Here is an 8976-nt window from a genome sequence, read left to right as displayed (position 1 = left end):
AGCAGGAGATTATAACTTATCATTTCATCACAAATAAATACAAGTGTATGTTCACTTCTTTACCTAAGGAAGACCATCTGAAAGAATTCTAGTCACATCCACATCAAATAAAGACTAGCTCCTTAAGTAATTTTTTTAGTAATACTTTTGTACTTTTACTCAAGTAGTTAATTTGATGACCACTTTTACCTCTACTTGAGTACTTGTTTTTGCAAAGTAACAGTACTTTTTCTGGAGTACAGTTTTGAGCTACTCTACCCACCTCTGGTAACTATGTTGTTAACTGCCCTATCAACTGTATTTGTACTGTACATTTACCTGTAGGAAATTGTGTCCATGAAATCCACAAAATCCTTTGTCTCTCTTTCCCCTCTTTATTTCATACTCTTTATCCCCCTGTTTTTCCCTCCCTCTTTGTCTGTTTCTCTCTTTTTCCTCTATAGGTGATGCTGAACAGTCCCAAACGGATTGAGGAGGAGAAAGCCAAAATGGCCACAAAGGAGAAAGCTTTGCAAGAGAAAGAAGGAAAGAAGCCTTCAAATAAAACAATAACACAGTGAATGGGACTGGTGGAACACCTATACATGTCAACACGCTGCAGGTAAACACAAATCAGTCTAATGGACTAGCATGCAAGATTATATTTCAATGCTGTCACTTACATTATTTGTAATTAGGGCTGAACAATTAATTGTTTTCAAATTGAAATTTAAAAGAACACGATTAGTTAATCGTGAAGACGGCGATTAAAATGTAGGTTAATTAAACAGCGCATCTGAACCGTTTTTAAATAGTCACGCAGTTACAAATTCATTCCATTGTCATCCTTGTGTGACACATCTGCCCGCCAATCACAAGCTGCATGTGCCTCATGTTACGGTCCTGCTCACCAATCAGGCATGTACATTTTACAACAAACGACACTAGATGAAATTTTGGAATAATGGCGCCAGCTGAATCGACACAGGCAGCGGTTGCGTCACGGTTTTGTCTAGTGGAGCGTTTAACTTACACGATGTTAATTTGTCATTTTGTGTGCTTCAACAACGGATAAAAGCTCTCCGTAAACCCGTTCCGTTCTCTGCAGGCTAACGTTACTTATCCAGATGGAGCATTTCAGATTAAGAGCGTTTTGCCCGTCTGATTTTGCTGACTTGTTCAGAATTTGCTTATTTGTTCAGTTGTCCTTGATTTTTGTTCTTCTACCTTGGTTCTACCTTGGCTACATAGTTAAAATGTTTTTTTGGAGAATATAGACATAGCTTGAGGGGTAGTTCTGATATAGTTGCTTGCTCAGTATTTACCCAAGGTGGAAGAATGTCTGAGCTAAAATAAAACTGTCAGGTCAGCCATCTGGCTGAATGCTGGGAACAGAGGTTTGGACCCAAAATTAAGACACTGAGCAGGTACTGGTGAATGAGTGAGGTTTATTGCAGCACACGGTGAAACTTACAGGTGAGGTGGTAAGCAGTCCAAAATCCAACCGGTGAATAATCCAACTGAAAGTAAATCCAAAGTAATCCACAAAAAAAAAAAACACAGGAGGCACGAGTAACACTGGAGAACTCTCACATGGAAATCATTAGCCTACAACACATGAAAACGACAACAATGAAGGGAGAAACTAATTAGACACAGGTGAACCTACTTAAAAAATCAGAGACAAGCAGAGGAAGTAAAAAATGACAACACACACTAGGAGCAGAAACTACAAACTAAAACAGGAAGTAAAGCATATGAGAACACACAAGGACAGAGTTACCAAAGTAAAACGGAAAACAACTGCATGCCGAACAAAACCAGGGCAGGGAACTGGAAACAGGACAACACAAAAATGGAGACATAGGACTAAGGACTAAGACAACCACTCACAAAATATGGAACCAGATGACATGGACAAGACACACTGACAAGTGGACAAAAACCAGATCAAATGACAAGGGACCAGGAAGAATAAAACAGAACTAAAATGCAGGACTAAAACTAAGATAAGGGACAAGACAGAAACTAAGTCAATTAAACATGCAAATGAACAAAAGAATAAACTAGGCTAAAAAACCCCACACATGAAAGACTAAACACAAGAATACAAAACCAGAACACAAGTGAAACCCAGAACTACATAAAAACATAGGAAACAACTGAAAAACCACCCAACCAACCCAAACCCTCGACAAAAACGAGGCAGAGTGTAACTGAGCTGACCAGTAATACCACCGCAGATTTGGAAGACGAAGGCCACCTCTCTCATACAGCAAGTAAAGCAACTTCAATTCCAGCCTAGCTTTTTTATTGAATTGCCAAATGCCAAATGAATTTAGCAAGAATGTTGTTAATTTTATCAAAAAAACATTTAGGAAGCGGGTGTGGGATTGATTGAAAAAGGTACAGGAATTTTGGTTGTATATCCATTTTTATTATATTAATACGTCCGATCATTGCATTCTTTAAACATATTCAGAAGTGGCTCTACTAATTTAGTTTTAAATGTTTTATAAAATTAATTAATTAATTAATTAATTAATGTCGTCAGATAATGACTGAAACTGAAGCTGATCAAGAAATGTTTCTTGCGCATCTGAGCCGCGGTTGCATTCTGATCTATATAAGGATTCATAAAATTATTACTATTTATTGCTCGGTCAGTTTGTTGTTTTTTGATTCTCCAGGATAAGAGTTTTCCAGCCTTTTGAACCCTTTTCTAGCCAGTCAATAGTGTCAACAAAAGCTTGGTCTTGCAGCCATCTCGCCTGGAACCTCCAATTAGGTGGGCTATGGGCAATTTTGTCAATTTGGATTTTGAGTGATACAGCAGCATGGTCACTTAACATGATACCATTAAACCAGCATTCGCTAACCTTGGGTAAGAGGAATTATAGTTATGATACATACTTATCTATACAAAAGAAAAGAGAATAAAAGGCTGCTGCAAAAAATCAAAACCAAATTTTAAAAAAACAACAGACAAACATAAATATACACATACCTGGGGAGACTTGAACAACATCTTCCCACAACAATGCGAACCCTTCTAATCCCGCTCCCCCCTCCCTCCTCTAAAAACTGTAACACTTCAGCTTCACTGGTAAATCTATCCCAGGCAAACCACAAATGATGTCCACAAACCATGCAGTCAAAAAGAGCATACAACAATACCCCAAAGTGAATGGTTATTGCAACTAAACATGTCAAACAAAAAGAGCAGAGTCCATAAAGTTTAAAGTTGAGTCTTGGAAATAACTGGGTTAAATTAAACTATAGTACCCCTGTGCACCATATCTATAAATTATAATAGTTGAATGACATCTTGTTAAAAGTTAGAATCAGGTCGGGTAACCATAATCAAATAAACAATAGGTTTCCCAGGCTCCTTATGTAATGTATGTCCTTATGTCTACTGTATAGAGTAAGGTAACCGGTTCATGGATATGAGAGTACAAACTTCTTCAACATTATTTAGTGCAGTACCCTGTCAAAAGGCATCAGTTGATTCTCCATTTGTAAACAAACCCATGTCGTCTCTTCAAAGTCCACGATGGAATTTCTCTGCATCTTCCGGCGACGAGAAGAGATGAATCTTGACATTAGTGCAAAGGAGAGTTTGTTTCCGTTGTTTGATGTCACGTACTTTGGAGTAGTGGAATGCAAATTTCAGAAAGCGTATGAGGACTGCTCTGTCTTGGTTCGGTTTTTGCCGGGCCCAGTGTGCTGCGAGCCCTTTCCAGCATGATGTATTTATCCGTACCTAGCCATCTTATCCGTCTATTCCGTCCAGTTTGGAACCAAATACACTGAAGTCCGCATTAAGTGTGTTTAGCTCTGGTAGCACAGCGGCTATGCCAGTTTAGGCCATGCTAGTCTGTTCCTCATTCTCGGTTGTTGGCTCACTTTTCTTCTTTTGAGAACTTCTTGCTCGCTTAAAAAAAATCACTCTCCTCGTTCAATGCAGTTTTTTACATGGTTGCTGTTGAACTAGTAAATATAACTCAGGGATTTATATTAAATTCTGCAAGGTTGTGTGGTGCAATCAAATTATGTCGCCATCTTGATCCAAGCCCCGCCTCTCACATATTTAATTTCACTTCATATCACATGTTATCACTTTATCATTTAAACATTTAAGACAGCAGTGTTATTTGTGCTTGCGCTAGTTAGCCATAACTATTCTATACTGCACCTTCCAATTGTGCCAAATTGCACCAACTTAAATCTTAAATCAGTGTCCTCTAAATATTTCATCAGTCCCCAAAGTGCGCAGAGGAGAGGGCCGGAGTGTATGACACAGACACTCATGGGCAGTTGTGAAACTGCCAGCATGAAGCCATGATAATGTCAGGTGGCAGGACTCCAGCTTGCCTTTCCCAAGTAGGCTATAACCACTGTTTGTGGCAGCAGCTGTTACGAGCGGGAGCCAACAGGTTAAAGCCTTTATTTAGAATAATATAACTGTGAACGAGCTGCATCAAACAATATGTGCTTTATAATTTCCATCTCACAAGCACTTCAGAAAAAACTCATTCCCCCCCTCGTTTTTTGACATCCACTTTGTCAGACCATGTTTTCTTTATTTCAGCCATTATGAGTCTCTCAGCCAGCTGCACTGACTTCCATTGTGACACTCCGTCGTTGTGCGTTTTTTGCTGATCCAGGAGTTCAAATGATCAAATAAAAGATTTCTTCTCGCCTCAACTTTGTGAGCAACTCGATCTGGCACTCAGCGTAGTTTCTCTTTTTCACGAGTTTTGCAGCAAGATCGGCCGTTGTTATTTGGACTTCAGGAGGTGACACTGGCGAATTTGCGGTCATTTGCATAGTAATTTATGGGAGGAGCGTGTGGCTTGTGCATGTGTGCTAAATTTTCACCTTGATTGGGATATATAAAGGAAAGATGTGCGGGACTTGGCGATGCCTGGTTTTATACATGTGGATATTTTTGTGCGTACATACTTACATACAAATTCTGTGAGTATGCCATCTTTCAGTATGAAAGCTGTGCAGTCTTTTATACACGAGGCCCCTCTTTATCTTTATGTGTCATTAGGCATGCAGCATCATCAACGTACACAAAGACATCATATAAGCAGGCAGATTTACAATAATTGATGTATAATAAAATGAATTAAGGCCCCAGCATGCTCTCCTGGAGACCCGTAAATTATGGATTTAGGACTATAAAGCAATAAGGCAACACAGACCCATTTGACAACTATTTCTTTGTACAGCAAAACTCCATGAGTGACAATATCAAATGACTTTAATTAGTCAGTCTCTCTCTCTCTTACCAGGTAGTAGAAACTCGCTGTAAGAAAGTTTGCACATCCAAGTCAGACCTTCGCTCCAATGACTTCAGCATCGTGGGATCTTTACCTCGAGACTTTGAACTTTCCAACTTTGACTGTTATGGTAAACCAGTTGAAGTCACAGGGGCCCTTAAGTCCCAGAACAAAACCAACAAGAAACCCCCACCACCCAAACCGGTCATACCTGCTGCTGCCAAACGCATTGACCTCTATGCAAGAGCCCTCTTTCCCTTTTCCTTCCTTTTCTTCAATGTCGTCTACTGGTCAGTCTATCTGTGAGAGGGAGAAGAGGAGATTAATAGTTTGTATGTTGTATTTTGGCAACATACTGATATTGAAACTACATTAAATAGTCAAATGACATAGCAAATTCATATACTGATCAGGTGCATCTCAGAAAACTTGACAAAATCATGGAATTTAAGTCAAAAAGTTAGACTTTCATATATTCTAGAATCATTGCACATTAGTGAAATATTTCATGTCTTTTTTTGGTTTTATCTGGATGATTGTGTCTTATAGCTCATGGAAATCAAAAATCCATATCTCAAAATATTAGAATAGTAGAATAAATAATTTATAATACACAAATGTTGACCTTCTGAAAAGTTGAAAAGATCTGAAAATTTTATGTATGGGCTCAGTACTTGGTCGGGACTCTTTTTGCATGAATTACTTCATCAGTGCAGTGTGGCATGGGCACAATCAGCCCGTGGCACTGCTGAGGTGTTATGGAAGCCCAGGTTGCTTTCATAGTTAGTAGTTTTGGCACTGTGGGCAAGTGCCAAGTCCTGTTGGAAAAGGAAATCAGCACTTCCATAAAGGTGAAAGCATGAAGTGGTCTAAATTCTCCAGGTAGACGGCTGCGTCTAAAACACAGTGGACCAACCCCAGCAGATGACGTGGAACCCCAGATCATCAGTTAAAACTTCACTCTGGACTTCAAGCAATCTGTGCCTCTCCACTCTACCTAGAGACTCCAAATGAAATGCAAAACTTTGGACTTACGTCCACTGAGCAATGGTCCTATTCTTTTTCTCCTTAGCCCAGGTAAGACACTTCTGACCTTGTCTCCAGTCAAACTTTGAATGAATATGCTTTGATACAGCACTCTGCGAACAGCCAGACCTTGGTTGTGTGTACTGAACCAGACTGAGAGATTAAAGGCTCTTCTATAGATTCTTTAATATTGTTCTTTACAAAAAAAGCCTGAAATATTTCACTTCATGTGTAATGAATCTAGAATATATGAATTATTTGACTTAAAACAAACTTTTCCACTCATTCTAATTTTCTGAGATGTACCTGTATATTGGTAAAATCAAGATTTCTAACATTTCAGGGGCATGTTTACAGAGCTGCAGAGGCTGCTGTGATCCCTGGGAGTAACTGTAAATCACCACAACCTTGGGCTGTTGGCTTGAGTCCACTTTAACTGCATGTGTGTCTCTGTCTGATACAGGACATTGTGCTTAATGTAAATTTAACCTTGATGTGGCCACACCTCTACCACAACGCTGTCCATTAGAAAGACATGCTTTTTACTGGGGGTAAGATTACTGGTAACACTTTATGCAAAGGTATAGAATTGCAAAATGACCAATACTAAATAAATACGACATTGGAAAAATAAATATAAGAATATACATAGAATACATGAATAAATATATTGTGAATAATTCAGAGCAACAGTTTATTGGAGTGTTATTTTTTTATTATATATATTTAACAGTTTGAAATATTATTGATGTCACCATGAAATCAAAAGTGTTTAGTGTCTACAAGATCCTTTGCAACAAGATACTGTTATAATCAGATATTGCTCATGTTATAATGACATTTTCTTATTATTTGGAATGAGAATATGAGGTTTTAATGATGTAGCAAGATTAAGTAATGTAGTATGTTGTTATAACAAAAACTTTTCTGGTTAAAACTGAAACAATTGGTTTGTTGTAATAATAAGAAAAATGAATATGACAAATATAATGTGGAAAGAATAATACAATATAATTTGTGTGCAGTTGTGGTAGCAATATGCTGCCATATGAAATACAATATTACAATATTTTATTTGTAACCAGTCACATAAAATTAGCCAGGTAGCTTTTTTTAAATAACAAATAACAATTCCAAACCTCTGACTTAGCCACATAGTTGCTGTAAATGCTACTTTACAGCAGTAAATGCTGTATTGTATCTGAAAGGGCCCATAGTCTGTTTACATTTTTTCAGAACATTAAACTTCAGATTACCATAAACAAAATATGATAAAATACTTACCATCTTAGTTATCGATGTGATGGAATTTCTCTGGCTCTAACACCAATTAATCTATGTTCTTAGATTAATGCATGCATTAGATTCTGTTCACAAGTGAAAACTGATAATGTTTTACATACATGTGTTGTGTCATGTTTTTAATGCACAGATTCATGCTAATCCATACCTCTTACCATAAAGTGTTTCAGAGCTTAGTCTGTTCAGTCAATAAATATTAAATGCTATGGCCTCATTAGGACATTCCGACATATAGATTATATCATTTGGTCTCTATATGCTGGAATGCTAGCTAACTGCTTGCGCATTTCTAGCACCAGGTAAGCTTGGTAGCCAGCTGCTACACCATGAATGCTATGCCCTTTTCTTGAAATACTGTATATTGCTATGTGAAGAAAAGACAGCATATAGACAGGCAAAGCCAGCACCATTAAGTACTTGAAATTAATTGTTTCCAGGAACATCAATAAAAGTTTCTTTTCCTCAGGAACAGGTGAGTGACATTTTACTTTTTGTATATTCAAAGAAAAAATAATTATCTTTTGTCCTTTTTTGTCCTAAGAAGTAAAGCTCTTATTTTCACTATGTTGGATAAAATCAATGAATGACAAATCCCCTACGTGTGGAATTTAGATGTGGCAGTGAAATGATTCTGATGGTATATATGTTTTTGTTTGGAAACAAAAAGGACAAAATCTTGCTAAAACAAATGTAGTCTATGGGCTTAATTTTCCTGAACGCAATAAATGTATAATCAATAAAAAATGTAGTTATGGTAATGATGCAACAATGATTGGACTAATAATAATAATTGTAGCAGTGGGTGTCGAGCAGAAACAGGGAGGCAGCAGGTGGCTTGCAACTACAGATCCAGAGCTCACAGCCCCAGATGCAGAAACACCTGCAGAAAGCGATTTAGGTGGAAAAGAGAGGAGAGGGACAAAAAAGCACAAAAGTCGAGTAGGTTGTGTTGGAGTAATGTTACAGGAAGCTTTGCTTAGTGTATTTGATACATGTTTGCACATTTCCTAATTGTGCTAACGAAATGTTGTGCAACACAAAGGGCAGCTTTCATAGACTACCTTTGTGGGATATGGCTAGTTGCGCTACAAATGAATGCTAACACTCCTGTCAAACACTGCGCCTTAAAGATCATCGGGTCTGCAGTGACCATTATGACGGATGATTACTGCCACCTAAAGAAGAAAAAAGTGGGGGAGTGTTGGGTCAAAAGTAAAACACAGGTGGGTTGAAAGTAACACAACAATACAAATTACGTTTTTGGTGTTATTCTTGTTTTTATATTTTGTCCTTTATCTTTGCAAAAAATTATAAATTACATTTTAATTTAATTTATTATTTATTTATTTAAGTTTTATCATATGTTTCAAAAGTA

At 37.6% G+C, this 8976-nt stretch overlaps 1 pseudogene; it reads left to right on the top strand.

The window, feature by feature from the left end:
• The window catches only part of LOC119914444, a 101133-nt pseudogene extending 92462 nt beyond the window's left edge, over nucleotides 1-8671 (top strand).
• The last annotated feature ends 305 nt before the right edge of the window (nucleotides 8672-8976 follow it).

The sequence above is a fragment of the Micropterus salmoides genome, unplaced genomic scaffold (assembly GCF_014851395.1).
Source record: "Micropterus salmoides isolate LMB-PRFRI ecotype aquatic unplaced genomic scaffold, ASM1485139v1 Ms_hic_scaffold_1, whole genome shotgun sequence".
Classification (NCBI taxonomy): Eukaryota; Metazoa; Chordata; class Actinopteri; order Centrarchiformes; family Centrarchidae; genus Micropterus; species Micropterus salmoides.
The sequence above is the reverse complement of the archived record's forward strand: the minus strand, read 5'-3'. Positions and strand labels throughout refer to the sequence as shown.